The following is a 25020-nucleotide window of genomic DNA, read 5'->3' as shown; positions in this document are numbered from 1 at the left end:
TTTTTTGCCAGCGCAGGCTCAGCGCGGAATAAATGAACTACAGACTTTTTTACATTAATATTTTCTCATTGATATGGGAAATTAGTGGACATTTACATGCATTACACCGATAAAGCAACGATGAAAACGAATTATTACAGGTATGAGCTTCGGTATTTGATAAAAGAAAAATTATGCCTCAAAATGAGAACTAAAAGTCTCAAAAGTATGGCTTAATTATGCTATTTAAACTCCAAGATTACAATGTCCCACATCAAAATAGAAAAGCAATTGCATCAATTTTTGTGCAGGTCTAATCGGCTTGTGGTTACTTATAGTAAAAGAGCCCAATTCCATTATTAATAATTTTCTAGAGAAGATATAGCATCCCAGTAATAATTATAAAAAAATCAATAATTAGTTGAAACTTGATAGGTATCGACCAAATGCTATAGTTTTGAGGAGAATGTCTAATTACTGTTATCCTACCTCTCTAATCATTTTCTACCATTAAAACGGTATATAGTAATTGTTTACAACTAATACTTAAGAAACCACATTTATTATAGAGAAACAAGGTGAATTTTAAAAATTAGGAAAGATGTTCACTTTCCATAGAAAAACTTGGTGACACCTGGAAACCAAGAGTGAAGCTATGAAAGCGAAATACCATTCCTCACGGATCTGCCGTGCATTTCACACCTGTCACTAACAGAGTTCAGAGCGAGAGCATCAGATGCATATTTTCCTCCTTGTCAAATAAACCCATGCCAGTGAAATCTTCAGTCTATTTACCATCTCTGAGTCGCAAGCCAAAACGTAACTTTAAAATAGCAAATGTTAACCCCTTCGTTAACTCTGGGATTTATAGCGGTCGTTAGCTGAGCCTTATGAATTATGGCTCAATATTTATCTACCTTTATAATGCATTTTTCGGCATCTTGATAAGAGGTCCGGCCACTCGATTGGTAAGCAGTATAAAATCTTAATTCTTAAGACTTTATTTTCAGAATACTTTTCTAGCATACGACTATATAGCCTCCAATCTATTTTTTATTATTAGTAATTTTCAGTCATATCGGTCTATATAATGGCATATAATACTTATCTTTGAACAATAAATCATATAGCTAGTGAAAAATATGCCTACAAGATAAATTGCTCCCTTAGGTATGACTCTTTGCAACTGAGCGATACTCACCAAAAAAACCGATGCCTTTATATTGGATTGGATATTTTTTGGGGCATCTCATGCCTAGTATCTCTTGACTTTCCAGCATTAAGCGACCACTAGGCCCACTTTAAGGAAAAAGTTAGTGCGTTGCATTGGTTAATTAAATGACTGTTAGTGGAAAATGCCTCTAATTACGTATTATTGGATCCATAATCAGGTTTAATCTGATTACAACCAAGCGAATAGCAATTGGACTTAACAAGAAGCACCTGATACCGTATTAAAATTCAGAGTATTTTCCTATACAGTAACCAACAGTTCAAGGATAACATTGTAAAGCACTTTCGCGAGGTACTTTTCCGATACTCTCTTTCTGGAAGCACATCCGTTACTACTAGCATTAGAAGCAGCTCCACATTTCAGCCACCACACTCCAGTAACTAAATATTTCAAAGATTCTTAATTGCAATATCCTAATGGAATTTTCCTGTCTCCGCTTATGGCGGCCGATACATCTACATAATACCCTGCGAACCACCTCTAGGGTGTTTTTGCAAGGATGATCAATCACCAGCACGCAGCATGCAGCACGCAATAGGATTCCCACATGTACACCACATGGTAAAAAAACGTTACGAATGCTAAAAAATTATAAATCCGCATTCATGCAAACCCAAAACTTGCGATAAATTGTAGAATCCGTTGTCATATTTGAAAAATATGCCCTCGTTTCACAGCAATGAATTGAAACATGCAAAAAATGTAGTGTTTTTTTTCATAAATATTGGTCGCTGAGTCTTCCATTAGAAAATTTACCATCGATAATGTTTCCTACAAATACATCTCCTGTAACGGAGGAGAAAGCGTTCGTCACGACTACTGACAAATGAATAACAAAACATAAACATAAGAAGAAGCATAGAACCTACTACGGAAGCCTTTCCTTCAACTATACATTAACTAATAGACGTGTAATTCTCATATCGTATAGTACCATAGGGACCTCTCTTGTAACAAAGCTAGGATGGTATAGAAGTTCAAGGAGGACACTGACAGTTGACGCCGTTTGTGCCATAAGATGATAGTGGATAGAAACCTTGCGTCGGAATAAGCCTGATCTTTACAAAAGGCGTCCAGGGGACTACGGTTCAATTTCCCATAGGAAGGACGGGGTACATTACTTGAGAATTAAGTAATTCAAGTATGGATTTGGCTGTCCATAAAAATATTCGGGATTCGAACATAGACCGACTGGATTAGAAACCAGTACACAAATAAGGGACGTAGTTAGGACGATGTGTTGGGGTGAACGACCAAGGCGTTTAGGGGGGTTGAATCCCCCTCTGTGAAAAATGTGAACATTTTTTTCTCAAGAAATGTAAGTATGCTATTTTGGCACTTAAAATCACACATTTGATGGGTTTTTGGGAAGATGTTTGTCAAAACATATTGTTGGAGCACAATAAATTTGTTTTATTTGTTAATATTTTTCAGCTAAAATTAATTTCTTTAGAGCTTTTGGGCACGTGTCCCCTGTACCCTACCCGGCTACACCAATTATCCTCCAAACCAACTCGATACACAAGAAAACTCGGATATAACGTGGTTATATCCTTAGCATGAATTCAGCGGTCCTCTTGATGGTGTTATATACAATTTACGCTGTGCAAACGAATCGAGAATGAGCTCTCTTTATTGATTGCACGCCACGATCTCATTAGCTGCAGGCACGGAGGGGGAAAGCGTTTGAGGCGAGGTTCCCGCGAACAGAGTGACGAACGATTACCTCGGCAAGCCAACAGCCGCCTTCGTCCCAATCGATTTGCGAGCGAGGGCTTTCGACGGCTAAGTTCTTTTCACTGACACATCCCAGCCCCACTATACTCCACCCTTCCCGCCCCTATGGCCCAGTCCCCATACCCCACTACGATATCCCTCTATAGACCCGACCAACTAGTTGGAGCGCGCAAAGCATAAAGACACGAAATTTTCGTTTGAAAAGGGCGCTATGAGCTCAGTTGATGGTTTAGAGCAAGTCGATACCTTAGATCAAACTTTTGGGCTATCAGTGTAACTAGCATGAGTAGAGTACTAATAGAAAAGTTGCTTTCGATTAAAATCGGAAATCGAGTTTTAATGGTAAAAAATCGAGGAAACCCCTAATGATCTTCGATGCAAACTCGATTTTTAACTTCAATCTGGTCCACTTCGTTCCATGTCAGCAGCGTCGATAGCGGCCTATAGTAACCTCATCAATCTCTTGATATCCCTCTATAGACTTGGCCAAGTACAGCCGGGGTTTGGCGCTAGCAACGTATGGGGACGCTGAATTTTCATAGGAAAAGGGTGGTATGTGCTCAGTTGAAAGTTCACAGCAAGTCGATAACTTAAATCAAAATGTTTGGATATCAGAGAAGAGTAGTGATGGAAAGATCGATGTCAAATGAAATCGAAAATCTTGTTTCGATTGTAATAAACCGAGATCGAGGTGTCATCTTCGACTTTCGATCCAAACTCGATCTTGACAATTTTGTTCTATGCCAGCAGCCTCATGAGTCCACAAGAAAACTCGATCTCCTCATCCATCCGTCGCTTGTGGACATCCCTCTATATATTCGACGTACTAGTCGACGTTGGTGCGAGCGACATGTGGAGACTGAATTTTCGTTGGGAAAGGGTGTTAGTATGTGCTCAGTTGATTTTTCACAGTCAGTCGATAACTTACATCATAATGTTGGGAAATCAGAGTGAGCAACATGAGCATAGCACTGAAGGTGGCCAACAGAATTATGTTACACATGACAGCCTTCAAGTAAACACAGAATATTCTCGGCCTTCCACTCGGCTTAAAAAACTTTATCGTCGCTGGAGTATCAAAGAGCGCGTTGTTTATCGTCTTCGTGCAGTAGAGTGGTTCATATATATAGATTTTTCGATTTTATATCGGAATACCTATTCAATTTATGTCACTTGGTGTAAAAGCATATCCTGTAAAATATTACTGCAATTGGATAACGGGAAGGCGTGCCGCAATGTCCTCAACCTTGTGAACTTTTGTCAATTTTGGCTATTTCGGACATGAATGGCGATAAAAAGTCGTTGGTATTTTTGAATTGATTTCATCTTATAATCAACGACTTATTAGACACTTGGAATGGTGCACCTGAAGCATTTTCCGTTTGTGACGGATGGTTCCCAAGATGTGACGGCCCCAAGAGTGAAGCGACGGACTTGGAAGCATCGAGCATTGACGCTGAGCAGTGCTAGTGCGTGCCACTTGGGGTACCACTTGGGTGGCACGCACTAGACTGGGAAACATTAGGTCACACACACGCCGGGAAAAATTCTCTTCATTCATCTTTAAGTAATTAAACAATAAAGATTTTTCGTAAAACCTTGGTAAGCGTAATTCTATACAAAACAATGACGAGCCATCCAAAACGCGCGAAGCTGATTTCTCAACAGCGGCCGAAAGAAGAGCACGTTTTCAACCAGAATTTCTGAGAAGAAATAATTTTTTGATTTGAGAGACAACCCAAAGAAGAAACACCGAGGAAAACGATGACACGTTTGAGGTCACGTGTTTAGTATCTGGCGGGAAAAGGCAGGATTTGCACCATAAAGTAAGAGTGGAGAGATACCTTGCGCTGCCATTAGCCTGCTCTTTACAAAAGACAACCAGGGGGCTACGGTTCAACTTCCCATCGGAAGGACGAAGTACAGTACTCGGGATATGAACCCGGACCAACTGAATAGGAAATCAATACACTAATAAGGGGCATAGCTAGGATGGGTGCGTATCGCAAGGAAAGAAAATTATATTTCCTCCACGGAATTTACACACAAATTAACGTGAACTTGAGAATGACCGTGTTAAAGTATGCTACTAGCTAGCTCGCGTGTATTTAGTTAAAAAAAACTTTGATGGGGTGACAAGGTAGATTTAAATTGCCATCTCTCACCGCTCACATATCATCCAATCTACGTGGGAAATCGTAATAGCATTGGTTAAATCATTCGGGCTTCGTACATCCGTACGAGTGAGTCCGTCAACGCGTGGTTATGTGCGTGGGGACGTTGTGAGTGCTCCTTTTTTGATTACGCCTCCCGCACAGCCTTCCGAAAAGATGAATTTATGGGCGCCCTGTTCGTTTCCGCCGCGGACTTTATCTTTTCGTTCGGTCCTGTGTGGTGAGTAGCGAAAGAGTGAGAGAAGGGTACACGACTCCCTTGCCCGAATAATACGACTGGCGGTGGAGATCGCATCGGGGGTTAAAAATTCCGCAGCAGGGGTGACAAGGGTCTTTTTTCTCCCCCCAAAAATGTTTCATATCGTTTTTGCTCGGCCGATGAAAAGCGAGAGAAAAGAAATAACTTTTAGATATCTCCAGCACGAAACTGATGTGAAATGAAAACATCTCTTCGCGAATGTCGTGTAACTAAACAGATCTAACGATTGCCGATGATGCTTTTTTAAGACATGGAGCACCTAATGTTGTGTTGCAACATTGTAGCTTTGTTGATATGGCGTTTGGTTCGATGCTTATCGAATACTAACTTTCGAAGTAACTTTATAATCAAGCTAATGGAACGTATAAAATCTTGCCGGCAAGTATACTTGGATGAGTGGTGGAATTAAGACAATTGAAACACGATGTTGCATTTCATTAATACATTTAAGACTAACAAAGGGTTGAATCCTCTTCAGGCGATCAATAACATCTTCATCTCACCGCCAATATTGTTGTGATCCCACATTCTAGCTAGTTAAAATTTGACAACCAATAAAAAACCGGAGGGAATACATGTCGGAGAACAGAATAGCCGTAAATTAAATTAAAATGCAAAACAAAACGTCCGGTACCGAATTTTATATAATTTGCTTTCACCAATGAATATGATATAGTTAGGGAGTTAACTAGACAAAAAATAGGCCTAGAATGTTCTTAAAAACAAGTCAAATTAATTTCATCTCGACTTTGTTGGGATTACCACCCAGTCCTGCTCGCCTTATGTGACTACATAAATATAGGGGCCTGCTTGATGATATAAGTATATAATTTATATGAATTTTTTTCTGTATGTCTGTATTGTAAATATTAAATTTTAATATTTAATTCTTTAATATAATGTGATTTAATATTCTATCAATTTAATTAATATTGTAATCGGCTTCCAATTACTCCAAATAGTAATGTAATCACTCGAAAACTGATCCTATCAAAAGTAGAGTATTTTCAAAGAGTATACCGCCCTTTTGAAGAATAAACCAGCAAGAAACGAGCTCATGAGACCCTATCCATACACAATTCTAAGTGATGACAGGCACTACAAAACGTAGAAGCTTTAATATTCTCGAGGGACTTTTTTTTCACACGGAGCCCGGGTCGACACCTCCGTTATTGATGTATTCATTACTCCCCGCTTATTGCTTCCGAAATATCACGTCAAAAGATCAAGGCGTTAAATAAAGGCGGGCCAACATTCTATAAGCATCCAGAAAGGATCTCTCCTCTGTGCTTTCTGATCCTTCACCCTTATTTTTGGACGGGGGATTGTTGATAGCCTCCCACTTGCCTTCTCATAACGTCCAGTTACGCTCCCTGCGGGGTGTCTATTTATTGGAACTCAGTCCTCCTCCCAAGTCTTCCAGCTCCGATATTATCTCGCTGTCAGTCAAAAGATCTAACATTTTATTACTCCCTTCCTTCCGACCCGAAGCAAAACCTTTCACCGGAACTCACCCTGCGCGGGCCTTTCCTCCCTTTTCTCGCAATTTTCCAACCCCCCGGGGGCCTGCTGACTGCTATCTATTTCGAAAAACTTTTCACCATTTCTCGGAGACCGACTTCTCCATAATTTCTGTAGCTCCTTCGCAATATATCAGATCAAATTAAATCTTGACAAGTTCTACATTAGATCATGGTTAAAAATATTCCATTACTTCATTCTTCGGAACCGTTTTCATAATTACGGAAAATAAATGGGCTTTTTGTATGCGCCATGAGAATGTATTTTATTGGGTTCTTAATTGACCGGGTTAATAGTAAGTAGTCGAATGATATATTTATATCATACGCTTGCTGACTGCGATATATATTATAAATGTGTATCATCCGCCTCGAAATTATTATAGAAGCTGTCATCATGGATTGTTTAACGATCCATATTGCATAACTTCGATCATTTGAAACCACTTTTAATTTGGATAGGAGCATATTAAAAAAAAGGGCCATGTGGTCACATGAAAAAAATACTCATAAGAAACAATTCTATTGGCTTTTATAGTGGGCTGCTTACCTACTTCGCTTCTTTTCATAATCGCCGTTCACTTCTAAGCATTTTTCTTATCGCCGAACCAGCTTCTTTAACCCTCTCTGCATAGAATCTCACCACCTGAGAGATGAGCCAATTGACTACTACGCCGTTGAGTTTTCCTTCAGTTTCGAAATGCTGTCCACCGAGCCACTGTTTCAGGGGCAAGAAGATGAAGCAATCGCTAGGTGCAAGGCAAGGACTGGGTGGTCATAGAGTTCCCAACGAAAATCTTGAATTCTCTCATTGGTTTTGATAGCAGTGTGAGTCTGTGGCTTATTCCAATGGATTCAGCTCTCAGGGGGCGAGCTTCTCTGCAGAGGGGTTAAAGAAGCTGGTGCAGTGGCACGAAAAATGCTTAAAAGTGAACGGCGAATGAGTGGAGAAGTGAAGTAGGTTTGTGGCCAACTAAAAGTACCAATGAAATGTGTTCTACATGGGTATATTTTTTTACTACGACCAAACGGCGCTTACTTATTGAATAAGCCCTGTAATTTAGATATTTAAGCTAATTGAGTACGGCAATACGTATCAGTTAACATAAATTTCTGAAAAAATGTCTCCCTCCTTTGAGGTATCACGTACTTTGCGTAATGGAAAATAATGAACTTATTTGATTGCATGATGGCCCAACACTAAATTCTTAACTTCAAATATTTCAAAATGAACTTAATTCTATTCGAACACTTCTTTAACACATTGCTGAGGAAATACATGTTATTCGCTGAAAATATTTACATTTCAAAATGAAGAGTAATTACCTTTGATTGCAAAATTAGTTCTTCCAAAAATGCAAATGTTTTGGTGGGAGGCAAGCACGTCATCATACAATATCACGTGTAATGGTAACCTCCCGCTCAAGAAATCTTAAAACATACATGAAGTTCTTAATCAGGCCCTTTTTCACCTTTCTAGAGCCATCAGATATTGAAAAAAAAACAATAAAATAGGCAACTTAAGGTTGAGGTTATCAATTCCTGCATAGCCAACAGCTGATACCACTCAAATTTGACATCAGATATAGCATAAGCTTACCTACTTACTGATAGGATGGCAAACGGGAAGAACATCCATAGGTTCAACTCACCTGTAAAGACAGAATAAAATAATCAGTGATGAGCTGAAACCACACACAAATAATCAAAATTAGAAACACTAACTCCGTATCTAACACCACTTTTTCTGTTCAACACATTTTATACCAAGCAGTTAAATAACCCTAAATATAATTTTATTTAAAAGAAATTCATTCCTTGCTTTAGTATAGCGTTTCAACCCACCTGAGGTCTAGTTAATAAAATGTTACATGTCAGTGATTCCCAAATCTTTCATGTGTAAACAGCTGATGACCGAACAACTCCTGCCACGAGCCTTTTTAAAAAATAATCATGCCAATTGCATTTAATAATTACAAATTGAGAAGAGGTATTACCACTCATTATTTGAATGTTAATAACTACCCAATGTTTCCACAATATTGCAAGCAGTGAAAAGCATTTTTTATAAAACTCGTCCGGCGGCTAACATATGTTTCAAATCATACAAGCAATATTTTCTAGAAAATAATTTACTTTCAAAACATACTGATCTATAAAAACTTACGGCTATTACTTCATATAGTAAAAATTATGAACTATTTGGATGTACCTATGTGATGCTTAAAATAATAAAAAAATGCGATGAAAGCTGAATAATATTCAGGTAAGTAATAAATTGCAAATTGTTGTTGATTTAAAATATAAATACAGCGCTAATCCAGCAATATCAATGTTTTAAACAATTAAACTATCAAATTTATTTGGAATAAGAAAGACTCAATTCTGGCATAAAAAAGTTAGAATCAAAACGTAATGTGTGCCAAAAATTAATGTGTGTATTTAATTCAATAGGTATCAAATTTTCATTCGAAATAATTCATTCCACTTACTTGAGGAAACGAATTGCCTTCACACAGCCGTTAAAAACATTTGCCAACATCCTACAGTAAACACATTCCTGTACCTTTAACCCCGTGGGCTTCGACATCCCGAGACATCCGGAACCCTCTAAGGCTAAGCATCCTGACCTGTCTTCCGGTCCCTGACCCCTCTTCACCCCCACCCTGGAACACCATGAACAATCCCGAGCGAGCCTAACTATTCCCCCCTGCATCCGGCTACACGAGAGGTCTGCCACCCTACGGCCCACAACGCAACCAATTAGCCGTCTTAACCAACCAAGCGTGGATTTGAAGGGGAGTCGTCAGAGCCTCCTGAAAAATTCACCCCTAACCACCCCCAAGTTACCATAACCTCCAACCCCTTCAGCGTCTACCTGCGTCTACCTCAACCTCAGGCTGAGAGCGCCCTTCCCCGCCCAACCGACTGTTTACCGCAGGCGAGGCTAACACACAACCTCCTTTCCCAAAGGCTATTGCCTCGTTACCGCGACTAACTTCTCTGCCGCGTAAAGTCACTAATGGCATCATTTTGTAACCCAGTTCAAACGTTCAAAAATAATTAATAATCGCACCAAAGAAAACTACCTTCTTGGGGCGGAGAGCTGAAATATTGGCAATTTCCGGCAAAAAGTTCTAAAAAGAATTCGATACATAGGGTCAAAAAAAATGCTGTTGCTTGAACTCATTATGCTGCGACCATTCTACTTCTATTTTCAGTGATTTGAATAAGGTGTTTCATCATAAATCATACAGTTACAAGTAATAAAATGATATACACAAAGTTATCCTACTGCCCACTTATATTTATTTCACAACTCTAACACAAGTCATTAGAATGGCATACACTCATCATCAGGTACTAGGAATATGTCAGTACCTACTTGATTATTTTTGAAATCCAATCGGAACACGAGTATTGGAGTTGTGAAATAAAAAAAAGTGGATGGTGCAATATTTTGTATAAAATTTGATATGCTGTTACACGATATCTCTCCTGAGAAAAGTTGATTTTATTCGTCAAACATTTAGTTATCTAAATTAAAAATATATTATATTTCCACTTAAAACTCTAATGTTCTACAATTTTTCTGAATCTCAAGGCAAGAGTCAGAACTATTTTAGTTGACAGAGTTGAATGTCACATAGTGACGTGCACCGGAAATTTTCCGACTAAAACCAGCAATTTTTTTCTGTATGCTTTAGGGTTTCTTGATTTAAATTCATTATATTTTTCAGCGTTACGGAATTCATCCCATGCAACCGGCGGAAGGGGTAACGTTCCGGTTTTTAGGGGGCTAATATTTGAATATTAGCAGTGAAAACACGTCATTACCTTATTTTTAATTAAAAAACAACTGCACAATATGCCTCGGTATGTATCAAAATTGGAGCCAAATTTTACACTGCGTGATATCGAATTGCCTTTATAAAAATTTTATAAAACAAATAAAGGCGAAGGATTAAAAATGCAAGCATCAAATCATGATTCGTTATTCAAAAATGAGTTTGAAATTGGATGAAAAAGTATTATTTTTTTCGAAAAAAAATATTTGTCGATTTAATCATCGGTTCATATTTTTATGAATATAGTAAAGCGTGGTTCATGCCAATATTGAATTATTCCAACCTTAGTCGCACTTTCAGAGACTAATATTCGCTCTTCCCCGCTATTACCCCGAGTGCTATTTACGTAATCTATTGAACAGCCATTGTCTATTCCAGTGTTACTGAATTGCGAATATTTTTTGGAATCTAAAACCATTGCAAAATAATCTAAATTAGTGAAATTCATGAAATTGGGCAACATAATAGAAAGCGGAAGGGTATGATTATTTTTCAAGCTGTAATATTTATTCCTCTTTCGGATTCTATGAATTACAATCATGATGCAAGACTGTCAATACAAGCGAAGCAAAAGTATGTTACTTAATATGTGTTTCAAAAATTAATATTTTTTGCAGATAGGCAAGCAGCAGAGAAAATTCAAATTTATGTAGCAACAAACTTGTTAAAAGTCCATTCGCCAGCTAGCTAAGCATAGTAACTGGAGTGGAGATGAATAGTTGGCGAATAGGAAGGGGAACAAATACTTGAGAGAAAAGAACATAATTAAATAAGTATATGTAGAGGAGAAATACTTAGCGGAGAAGCAATGGATCTTAATATGCAAGGAAAATTCCGAGAACTTTTCCATTATAAAAATAAAAATTCCATTCTTATAGCTACATTACCCTAACAATAAAATATCGGTATGAACAAGAATTCACAGCACGGAAAGTATGTGCAATTGAAGATTTTAAAAATGAGAAAGAAATACAATCAAATTTCAAAATAATTTTCCTTTCATCACAATAGCTTCGTTATTACTTTTTCCATCAGAGCCTTCTGCGTTTAGAGGATTGGTTTTACTATTTTTCCTTTTTATTGATTTGTTTTACATTTAGTTCGAAATGGTAAGTCACGAATGGTGGGTGCAACATCTATAAAAGACTTCAAAATCTTTACAAGGCACACAATTTCAACGGGGTTTGGAGAATTAACCGCGAAAAACAGTGTTTTTGACATCTTTTATTTTTCTCTTGTTCTAATTTGGATACCCAAAGATAAATTCTATTTTTCTTTAGTTTCATAAAATTTCAAATGCAATTAAACGTAATTTTCCTTTTTCACCCCGTCCTAAGTATCTGTACATTCTGTCTTCGATCATTATGACAGTTAACATTACAAAAATTATGTGATCATATATATTCAAGCAAATGTCACCCTTGAGGACAGGAAAAAAATAGAAAAAGAAAATAAAGTAGTAAAGAAAAAAATATGATAGAATTTATCTTTTTCCTCGAAATTTCCCATTATAGGTGGTATTATCGTCATATGAATCAATAGCATTTTAAATTCATGGCAGCAAAATGACCGGGTCCATTATAAAAAACGATTAATTAATTATTTGTTGTCCAAGGTAAGTCTAAATTCGAATTAACGTATACATCAATGAAAATAATCACCAGTTACCAAAATAGGCGATTAGATGCAGCAACCTATCTTCGGTGCGATAGGGGTGAGATAGGTAGCGTCTTCACTAAGATATCGCTGATGAAGTATAAGATCGCATTAATATATTTAAAAGGACACTAATGCTACCTTCCTTCCATCTAAAAATAGTCTGAACTCGAAATTAAATTCTTCCAGCGCACAATATTAAACTGCTACCTGACATAGTGACTAGAATACCATCCAACTCAACCTAGTTATTTGATGCAAAGTCCGCGCAGCAGGAACGAAATAGTTAGCACCTCCACTCTAAATATAGCCAAGAATAATAGCACAAGACTGCGCCCATAATACGCGCATATGCTAACTTGTAGTCTGTTTTAGGTCCGAATTAACGCTTTCTCCGCAAAGATATTAACCAGCCCAGCTTGGTGACTAAAACCGTGAATAAGCTTTGGCGAATCAGGGGTGATTAATGGTAGCACCAAAATCTAATGAACGCCGAGGATAAGAAGACATGTTTTTATATTAAGTAATCGCAATTGCCAACTTTACGTTAATCTCATCGAAGACTGCATTCGAATTTACATTTTTCCGTTCATAGTGCAAATGAGCAGAATAACTTAGTGATTCGTGTGTATTAGGCACAGCTGTATTCCTATTGCTTATCTCATATCCAGCCTTGACTCGAATATACATTTTTCCCGCGCACAATGTCAACCAGCAACCCAGCTTAGTGACTAGGCCTAGTTTGAACACAGCATGGAATGAGAAAGGTATCCCGTCCGCACACTAACCCCCGCCAAGTATAAGAAGGGAAGGCTCTCAGGCGACAATAGCAACTGGCGCGAAGCTCGGAATTCGAAATAAGTTGATGAGCTGGGTAGGAATGAATAGAGGTGAGAATTGAATGGGAATCCGAGGCGAGGAGCGATTCTGAGCGGAGCGCTATTCGAATGTGGAATGTGCCGGCTGGCGCGGGTAAACAAGCGGATCGCTGCTGAGCGTAATTATCGGGAGCCAACGGTGCGGAAGTGCGGCAATGGAGGAGGTGCAGCGGCGCGGAGCGTGATCGCGAAATGAGACGAAGGGGATTCTGGGAAGGATCGATTGATTAGTCAAAAGTCTTCTAGCACACACTCAAGGATAAGAGAATCATAGACAGAGAATTACAGGCATTCCACATCAAATGTCAGGGTGGCATTACTACCACTTGCACGATATAAATTTTCTTTTATTTCTGGATTATCAATGGTTTAAAATGTACACTATCGCCTTGAAATTTTGCCAGCGGGGCTATACAACGCCAGAGACACTGCTTTTTTTTGCTGAGAGGAAATTTTGAGCTGATGGCAACCGCTCAAAATGCATTGCATCTTAACCCGGCGGTAGTCGCGCCCATTTTCCGAACATAAATGGTCGCGTGGGGTGTCTCTGACACCCCAAAAGATTTCCTTCAATTTCTTTCAAATAGTATATATTATTTAAAAATTTCACATCATGACGTGTCCCTTGTTTATTTAGGTATGGCTACACTATGTATTTCAAACCATAAATTCAACATTTATTTTTTTAAGAAAATATTTTTGAATACCCTATTGTCCAGTAGGCAGTTCCACTTCCTCCGGAAAAATTGCCATTTTTTTTGTTTCAGCCAAAGAACACAGTTGAAATGTTGAGATATAAATACATGGCATATACTTTTATAAATATCAATCACTGTATTTCATCATATTTTCAGCGTCGACCTCTATTTGCCTTACGTTAATACTAATTAATGTACTAAAATATCGATATTATTCTTACCGATATATTGCTTATCGATATTGAATCGATTTCCAAAAATGTATTCTTGAGGAAAAATTTACGATGACATTACGGTTGCTCAAAACTATTGAAATACTGCTTTTACAAATGATATACACCATTGGAAAGGTAAACTAACAAATATGTAGTCCTCAAAAGAAGTTCCATTTCGCGGTATTGAAAAGTTTTTATTGAATCGAAAGAATGTAGAAAATAAATCATGTAAACTATTTATTTGCTTCTAATCACAATAAATTTTCAGCAAATGTGTACCACGCATTAGTTTCTAACACAGTTTACAGTATATTTTTGTTTTTATACCTGTTGGAAAAAACACACCTTTCAACCTTTTTTCTTGTTTTCTCCTCATTCTTTTCTCAGGCTCATTTTTACGCATATTCCTCTATTTTTTCAAGTCTCTGGAGATCGTGTTCAATATCGATCCAATTTTTCTGTATGGAAATATAAGGATCGAGTTATCTCACGAAGAAAACTTCTTTGCAATTTTGATTGTGAATTGGAATACCGAGGTATAACAAATGCACTGATGTCAGCAGTGTTTGGCAAATGAAAGAAAATGGCTATGGACCATCTACTGATGTTTCTGTTTGTTTGATAGGTACTGCCTATTTTGTCTAATGTGGCTACACCTCCTTTAGTGCAGTTATAAAAGGTCAATATTTCCGGTTTTCTTTTATTATCTGTTCGTCTTGGATTCGTTGATAGAAATAGCTGTGTGAATTGTTGGCGAAATAATTACATTCGCTGACCATTTCACGATGCAGGAAACTAGAGATTTATTCTTCCTAAACCAGAATAAGCTGCTATTTTCTTCTTTCTCTTACATATACGACTCTCAGTGCTAAATCTCTTTTATTTTTTTGCGCACTGTTCCCGCAACCGTCAAGATATTGCTAAGAATTTCATCTGCTTGCGGAATATTATTGAACCAGTAGTTCATATTATGTTCCTCCCGTTTCTGATTACAAGAGTAAACATTCGCTTTCCATCTCTTTTGGACTGTTATCTACAAAAAATGGACCCTCTGGTTGCCACCCTGAGTAAGTTCAAATATCTCTAAGTTCAAATAAAATCGAATTTTGCCAATACAAAAATTTTTATGATATATTTTGCGGGGTTGGAAAGTAAATATTGCCTATATGAAGAAAAGGAGTCAATTGCTCATCAGCTTTTTCTCATGGCCCAATTCTATAATGTTGCTGTGTATTGCGATCAAGCATCTCAAATACATCTCTACTTTGTGCTTTTTTGTCACTTTTCATTTTCTCTCCTCTAGTACTCACGTTGTCGAAACGAGGAGATAAAGGGGAAAAGAGAAATATGTTATGGCTCATGGAGGAATAGCATATTTCCACTCCTAATCCGTTGTGGTTCCAAAATAATAAAAAATTCTGTTAATCAGTTTTATTTGCCCCGGCTAAAAGTAAATTACTATTCAGCATTTCTAAGTCTTTCCTGTCTGTTTCACTATCTCTTTTACGAGAATAATTTTCAGTGACTTTCACTACCTGAATATTAGTGCAATATACAATTTTCTCTACCATTCTTTCAATGAACATCATACGAAAACAAACCATTCGTGTTTTGAATCCATATTTTTGCCAATAAGTCCACTCCTCTCAGTAACACTGCAAGCGTATATAAGCTCCCTTTCTTTTACAAAATTTCATCATCTCTACGATGTTGCTCAGTGTATATTTCATGCGCAGCTATATGACACCCATCTTCCTTTTCATCAGAATCAATCTTCTTCCCTCTAAGATTCATTCAAAAGACAAAGGCTTTTTCTTTTACACTAGATGTAGCTGACCTTGAATTATGAATTAAAAACGATGACTGTAAGTTTTATAAGGCCAATCTTCAATGGTAAATTCATAGAAACATGTAAATAATGATTTTTGTAAATAAGTACAGCACTAACGTAACTGAACGAAGTCTTCAAAAAATCTCTTCTAAAACATCGCATTTTCTACAAAGGTTGACGTCAGAAACAAATAATTCCTCATCCAAATTTTCAATCAAAATTCAAAGTATATCAGCTTTTCCCTTTTTCAGAAAGACTGCAGGAATCCATAGTGTACTGAATGAACATTATTACATGATCGATTTTTCGTGGCTCACTTCGAGAAAAATCCCTGTAACATTATAAGAAATTACTTACTTTCTATTTGTTTACATGAATTTAGGCAAACAATATACCAATATATAAACAATTACTGATGTAAACGTAAAAAGACAACTTTCTTTGTCAGTTTCAGAAAAATAGCTATCAAATGTGATGAAAATGGATGAAAAACATTCAAGGCAACTATAAATACTAGGCGGCAAACCGTAACGAGAACGGTCGCGTGGGGTGTCTGGCGCACCCCACTCTGCAGAGCTCTGACAAAAGTAAATTTTCTTTAAAACTTGCATTGATTTTATAATCATATTTTACATGCATCCTCTGAAAGCTTACAAAATCAGCTAGAGGAGGTTACAGATCATTACAGTCACAATTGCAAGAAAAAATAGCGGTTTTATAAGGCTGGGGTGTCTGGGACACCCCACGCGACCACTGCCGGGTTAAAAGTGAAGACATATCTCAGAGGAAATATAGGGTGTTTCGGGGGGTATCTGCAATTCTTCAGGAGGTTGCTGGAGAGTCAATTTTAAGCATTTTTTGTCCATACGGATCGTAACTTCATAGTTACTGAGCTAAGTCAACGCTAAAGTTCTTTTGCATGTTACTATGAAAACGGTTTTTCTTCGGTATAAAGAATTTTCGACATTTTATTTCATACGCTGGGATTTTAAGGATGTTAAATGATTAACTTTGGAAAAGATATCACCGATATATTTATCTGAATACATTAATCTTTGAGATTATTTAAACAAATGCTTCATGCTAGTATTAAATGTGCGATTGCGCAATTTCACCTATTTTTTGATCGATTATTTCAGACGATTATAGTTGAAAATTTTTGTCTTCCTTGTCGTTTCGCAATTACTGGGGAAGAGTGGCTCATACTTTCTCAATTGTATCTTGATAGCAGCAAAGTGTTCAAATAAATGTCGAATATACATACTAAGCATTTACTATCATTTGAATTTTTCACATGAGTCGCGAACATTCGCATAGAACAAGCTTTCTTGGAAACTTATCAGATAATGGGTGGCCAACCTGGAGACTACTATTAACTAAAACCAATTATTGTTATCATTTCCAAAATTATCATGCCGACTTTTTAGCTGCCAATAGCGCTCAAGAGTAACTAAACATTTATCCAACTTAAAATCAATTTAAAGATATTTGAAGAACACAGAGGTCGTCACGCAGATAGCACATGGCTGTTAAGGGTAGATTAGGGGCACGGCTACCACGGAGGTAACAAACGTGTTTTTATTTTCATTCTAATTATACAGCAAAACGAATTCGCAGCGGGGTACGAAAAATGGCGTTGAAAATGGGATGATGGGTCGTCATTTTGATACGGCTGAGTTGGTTTATGAACTAGGCTCTTGAGACGCTATTCTGTGAAGCAATAAGCACGAATATTAGAGTAGAGGATTCTCCAGTCTGCCAATAGAAGTATTGTCAGCGACCGTGTATTTGATGGATTTAAAAATAAGCCACTATCATTACAGAAAGCACAGGGATCCAACTATCACGTCTAAATTATTAGGGTTGTCAAATGAACTACAATCTGATAATATGATGAATCAAATAGATATCTTTCCAATGCTATTGCAAGTACACACACTCTAATGAAATATTGAGGTTATGTAATAGTGTCGATTTACACCATCACCGCACTGCGGAAACATTTGCAAAAACCTGTTAAAAGTTGCCCGAATTTACAGGATAAATAAATATTTTAGTGGATAACCAGGCATCCTATATGAAGTCCCATTTGTAACAGATCTTTGAGTGTTATTTACTGAAAAGACACTGTAAAACCTCGCATTAGTATATCGAAAACTGACATCACAGCTTTAGGTTCAATTCAAATGCCTTCAAAAACGATAGACGGCTGAATATAGGCGGTCACGTGTTCTATGCGCCATCCTAGGAGCAGGGACCGCAGTACATGCCCAACGCGGAGCTCGCTTCGCCTCATTTGAAGCGACCGTATGGACTGCTCTCTGCCCCGTCGACTCCGATAGGGACATCAAATCCTTTGGTCGCCACCTAGCGACCATGCCTGCCGCAACACAGCCTCCAAAAAACGGCCTGACCCCGGATGAACGCCACGGTGGGCTTGTCAGTTGAACTCATGACCCTCAAAAAAATCACAGAGGCCCCTTCTCCGGAACATCTCCGACGCAGCGCGGGTTTAGCCAACATAAAATATGATGGGAAGGGTAATACATACATACTACATACCTCATATGAACATAGAAAAAATTATGACCGAGCGCTCAAGCTGCCAGCACAGAAAACAAAACATGCCGAGGAAAATATTGAAACCCCAGCCTATGCATACATTCTGTCTTCGAAATATAATTAAATATCAGCAATAACATGTATTGCGACATTGTAACAAAAATCATTGCTTGAAAAAATTTGCGAAGTTAGTGTTTTTCTCCATCATGAAAAAAATTCAGAAAATAAACCCTGAAACCGTTAGTTTTGTTGATCTTTATTCTTTCAAGCACAAATGTTTTGATTTCCTACCGATCCAAAAACTCTGCTAATTATTTGTACCTATTTTTTCTGTTTCTATCCTACTTTACTATGAAATAGGCTCCCCTTTATCTGCATTAATTAAATTGAAATACCAATGCTGTTTTTCCCAACCATTTTATTGCTGAATATATATGACGTCTTCCACGGAATAATTATGCACCACTTTTATCTTATGCATGGTGTTATCCGAGCTATTCTTGAAGCATTGTACCTTGCTTTAAGGTATTTTCGCCTCAAACCAACAAAAATGCATTTATTTATTTATTTCAATGTTTAGCGATTTAACCGAGTGGATCCTCACCTTCATGGCTTATTAAGCAAATTTAGTAGTTCCAAACTCAAAATTATTCATTGGAAGTGAAAGTTGAGGGTCTTTTTTTAAGCTCAATGATTTAGCCTCTCCACACGCATGTCAAAAGTTGTGGGTCGAAACTATTCCCTCTTATCCCCCTCCACTCAACTTCTGAGATCGTAACTTAAGTATTAGCAGCGGAGTTTCATAAATTCAGTTTCGTCTCGGGTCGAAACTAAACAGCTTTTTGATTTTAATATCTTACGGGAACGAAACTAAACCTAGACCTCTTATTTCTGTTTCCCTCCGGGTCGAAGCGAAGCATTTTCGTTTCGTTTCACTTGCCACCCCTGCAAGTGAGTCTTTTTCTTTGCGGACATCAAGTGGAAAGTCAAATGTGGTACAGAATTTATCGTTGATATCTAATGTTTCCTTCACTTCATTTTTATACCTAACTCTGTTTAGAAAAAAATCACTTGTACCCCTTGGTTTCTCTCCCCTTCAGATTTAATGTAATGCTTTTACTGAATATACGCACTGCTTAAGCGAAAAATGATCGCTGAATAGATGTAATAGTTTAGGCAGGTGTCACACAAAGAAATAACCTGTTTTTATCAAGCTGCGAACTTTTGAGTAATCACCCGCAACTCACTCAAAACGAAAATTTTCAATGAGGAAAACTCATTTGCCCTGACCGGAATCGAAACCCCGATATAGATATCGAATTTGCGCCTGGAAATTGAACTCGAGTGAAAAATCAAATCCAGAACAAAATTACTAGTTATTTCTCATGTTTTCATTACCTAATTTCTGTGCCTAACTCTGTTGAGAGAAAATATGTCTTGTATCTTGGGTTCTCGCCCCCTCAGATCTAATTTTCCTGCCTAGAAAAGTTTCGTTATTACGGAGAGATTTTCCGTGAGTATTCATAAATATGGCTGATAGGTGGTTCTATCCCAAAATTAAGGCTAAAATGAGCCCAGGACGGGTCTGGCTCATGCCAAGGTGCTCTGGAAAGAAAAGGTATGGTGGTGGGTGGACACGAGGCGGTATGAAGGTTTTAAGGACGAAAAAAGAGACGAATCCCCGCTACAAGGCCATGCGGGGATGCCAGGGTGTGGCGGAGGACGTTAGCGATAAAGAGAACCATTCTCACCCTTCGAGTCACATTAGACTTAACAACCCGCGGAACCATTTCCCTCCCCCGGCATGTAGGGACTTAATACCCGAGCTAGACAAGGCCATGGAGTGAGAGGGCTCATTGCGTCCGTTTTCCTGGCAGAATGAAATTGGTAGCCTCAATTTCTCCAGAGGAGCGCGTAAATTTGCGCACCCCCGTGTCTGATGCAGCATATTACTGCGAAAAAAGATAGGGAGTGCCAATCATGGAGACAGTATCGTTCCTCACCGCAAGAAAAAGCCATGATAGTGCGGCAAGATATTCTTAATTAAAAGGCGAGGACCAGAAGAAGTTCGCACCCATTAGGCTTATAAAGTAGTTTTAGTTCCAGTGCATACTGCAAACTGATTATGACAGCAGAATGATCCGGATTCATAGTTATTCTCCTCGTTAACTAATTTGCAGCAATTCAATGCTATGGTGCATAAAAATATCCCTCCGTTCATATATTTTAATTTTAATAATAATAAAAAAATATCTGAAGACTAGAGAAATAAGATCAATCCTTAATATCCCAAACAAGAATACTGCACTGTAATTTTGCACCCAAAAAGGGGTTTAAAATATAATTACTGAATTAATAATTTCTTCCCTTGAGGATTCATGAAATAATAAATGTAAGTACAGAATATTCACGCATATGGTTATTTACAGCAACGAATCCTACAAAAACCCTTGTTCATCTACGGTGAATGCAAACTTTACAAATTCCACAACTTCGGTAAGTGGAAAATCATTGTGTTTGTAGAGCACAATATTTATTGCTGATTGTCCTGTAATCCATATTAGATATTACCACCTAACCACAAGGTCAACTTTTACTATTCTTGCAATAAGAATAGTTCTAATGCTTTTCATTAAAGGTTAAAAAATCCGTTACTCGAGAAAGTCGGGTAGTTGGGTACTTACTTGATAGATACGTACCTGATCTGAATTGATCTCCGTTCATTTCTGACGTTTTCCTCATCTGCAAATTCCTATGCCCTTAGTTAGCCTAATTTTGCCTCTTAGTTTTTTTGTTTACAAATAATAAATATTTTTCAAGTTTGGACGCATATGTATATTAACGGTTTCACTTGGCAGTGACTATCATCTTGGCATCTAAAATATCTATAACACCCTTCTTCGCACCCATATATGAATAGTATCCATAATAATTTGTCTTGATATGTGACACTTAAGGGGAAATACATTAAAATTCTAACAATTTTCTAGGGAAAATGGCAAGAAGTTTCTCTCACTAGCAGACGGGCGTAAAGCAAAAGAAGGCAGTACGGCACACATCACTCTGTCTTGCCACTTATTTTTTTTCCTACACGCACCACCTCTAAGAGCTTTGCTGTGTCAAAGAGGGCTTTCCCGCCGGTCACAGTTGCTCAGTGGGTAGAACGAAGAGCGTTGAAATGTGAGAAAAGAAAAAAAATAACTTATAGAGCAACGAACTTCAAGACGCCAAGCGTTCCCTTCCAGTGAAAAACCATCACCAACTGCTCCTTACAATAAATTTACCAACATATATACTATAAATATATAATATTCCCAAATTTCTCTGAATGGAATGCAAATGAGCTACCGCAGCAATTGGTAATACAATGATATCTCCATACAAACAGGTTCGAAGTAATAATTTGTTTTCATTTTAATTAACATCGTTATCCACTCATAAAGTCGTGCAAAAAACCAGGTAAATCACTGTGAAGGACCGAAAAAATAAGTTAATAGGCAATTGATATACTAATGCCAATCGGTCGACCATAGGCTAACAAAGGAAATGTCAACCGCTTGCAGCGCAATTGTTTGATTCACTCCAACATTTAAATTTCGACGAAAAATCGCCCATCCGCATTTAAGCATGGAGATCCTAGTGTTAACACATCATACACCAAAAACAAAGTTCCAGAATCACAGGTTAGCCCTGGGAAAAACACAGGACCCCTACCCTGTAGTATCATACGCTATGGACTGAGCTCTTACCTCACCTATCATAACCAATGTTTGGGGTGAAAAATGAACTGAGCGAGCTTTAAAGTCCATTTCTTTTAATCATCAACTTCACACAGTATCTCCTAAATCCACCCTAGTTAAGGTCAAATGTCCGCAAAACACCACAATTTTATCGTTTACGAGCAGGCCAGCTCGCGTTGCTCGGGAGGGATAGTACCCAGAGGAGTGAGAAACTTGGAACTTGGAATTCAGGGTCACACGGCAGGATTTTTAGTAAACAAACAAAGCAGGTATGATGATGGTATTCATATGTGAGAGCAAACGATGGAAAAAAAACGATGGAAGCGCTCGGGATAAGCTTATACCTGGCTCCACAGCATTATTTGTTAAATGCGTTCGTACGTGCGCAGATCAGAAACGTTGCGTGAACGCATTAAAAGGTTAGCAGCGAGAGAATTTATATATAAGTGTAGAATCCTTTCAGTTACGTTTCCCCATTGCACGTGTGAACAGGTTAAACTGCCCTATCGGATGCCCGATCACAGAAAATGTATGACGTGACTTAAACAATAATGAGATATCCGCGGAAAGTTCGCGTTGTACACAACCAATAGTGGCACTACGGGATTTGAGAGCATGAGATGCACCTACGCACTAACTTTTGTTGCAATCCATGCTGCCGTATGGAAACGCATAACGGACATACAAACAGAGTTCCTCTTTTATATTCATAGATTTTGAAAGAAAACCGCTCAGACCAGCACAAGTCACGTAGTACATGTTGCTGTAGCTCAATCCTCAAACATTTACGCCCGTACTATCAACACTGACAATGAGCGAGCTTCCTCCCTCGGGCGGGATAGGGATAGTACACACAGGTCGTATAGCCTGAAGGGCGGGAGAGAGGAGAGAATAAACCCTTGCAGAAAACTGCTGCGTAAGCATCTTCTCCCCGGACCGGTCGAACAACACGGGGATATCGGAGCGTGTGCTATTATCATAAAACCACCTATCTGTATTGGTCTCGCGGAATATCCCCTGCGTTGCGGTTTCAGTGGGGTTTGCATTCGCTCATCCGACGGGGCAGGGAATATCGGGCGGGTGGTCTCTCTCCGGACCAAAGGAATCCCCAAAGGGGTTTCTGGGGGCAGTCGGAGGAGAGAGAAAGAGAGAGAAAGGAGCCCATATGACCAAACTGTTTTGGGTGCCCGGCCTGGACTATATATTCCGGTGGAACGGAGCGGCAGAATTCGTAGATATCCTCCTCCGCAAATTGGCCGCCGCTTCTCGTCCGGGAGGAATAAATGGAAAACATACCTTCACCAGCAGAAATGCTGGAAAGCGGAGACGGGGTAGAGAGAAATTTGAGAGAAAGTGAGACGGCCCAAACCATCGGGCAGAGTGATACAAACACAAAAGCAGAAATCATCGCATGGAACGGTTTCTAAATCAGGTTGTAAAGAAGCTAATTAAGGAATAACATTTGCAGCCCAGTAGGACCAAACTACGCAAGCATGAGAAAGACACTTAAGGCTTTTGACATTAATAGGAATTTTATTTTAATGAATTTATACGCTTTTACATTCATTATTCAATCTGGCGTTTAGATGACCAAGATCGCTTTAAAGCATGAACAATCAATTTCATTTTCCCAATATAAGTAACAAGAATATTATTTATATCTATTGATAACCGACACATATGTTTCATGTGGGTGTGTGTGGGTAACATATGTCAATGATTACGTGCATGCTACGAGCACTGATTAAGAAGTTGATAACGAAAAACTTACCGGCAAGTTTCCAAATATTCTATAATATTCCTTTCACGAACAGTTTCTATACATTTTGTTCTATCGCCAGGTAATACAAAATTACGTGCACCTAAATACACCAGACGATATGACAAAATGACTTCAATCGGACGTGAAAGGAATATTCAAATGTTTTTGAAGACTATAAGTAAGTTTCTATTTCTGAAATATTAGGATTCAAACGGATAAAGCCTGAAACAATTTTCTATATTGATTCATAAACAACTTCACCATACTAATAAAGAAGTTCATTTTTCAGGCAGCAGTATCAATTTACTTGCGATAGTGCTGGTTCCACAGGCTTTGAAATATCACATTAACGTGGGGTTCCACCATAGCAGTTTTGGCTTGAGCTTCAGATCGGGACTGTCTCGGATTCAGACACGAGCCGAGAATTTAACCCTAGGAAGACTGAAAAAAAATTATCGCGTAGTAGCCTGACTGGGTCCAATGGACCCTTAAACATTTTTTTCACAATATTACTAGTTTATGATGAATTTAAGCTGAGTTAAGTGTTGGTTTCCATCTTATTTACTTCCTCAACATATTTATTTACGTCTTTATTATTATTAAATTATTTTGTTGGAAGCTATCACTGCAGCGAAGCATAATATTATTCCTTCTATCAGTAATACCACTCCACCTTTCCCATTTTTATTTATGTTCATTAACACAATTACATTAACACAAATTACAAAATGGATTATTTGTCAATGATAAATACTTTATAGAACAAATTTAATGAAACAAAAGTATGATGCATTTACAAATGTTATTAAAAACTGTTATGCTTCTACAAGCACTGATTGAGTAAAATTTCTGAATGCTCTTGGCATATATTTTACGCTCATCGTGAAGAGGATGTTCGTGTTTTTATATCCTTTTTGTAGTTGCACT

The sequence above is a fragment of the Ischnura elegans genome, chromosome 7 (assembly GCF_921293095.1).
Source record: "Ischnura elegans chromosome 7, ioIscEleg1.1, whole genome shotgun sequence".
Lineage (NCBI taxonomy): Eukaryota > Metazoa > Arthropoda > Insecta > Odonata > Coenagrionidae > Ischnura > Ischnura elegans.
Note: the sequence above shows the minus strand (reverse complement) of the source record.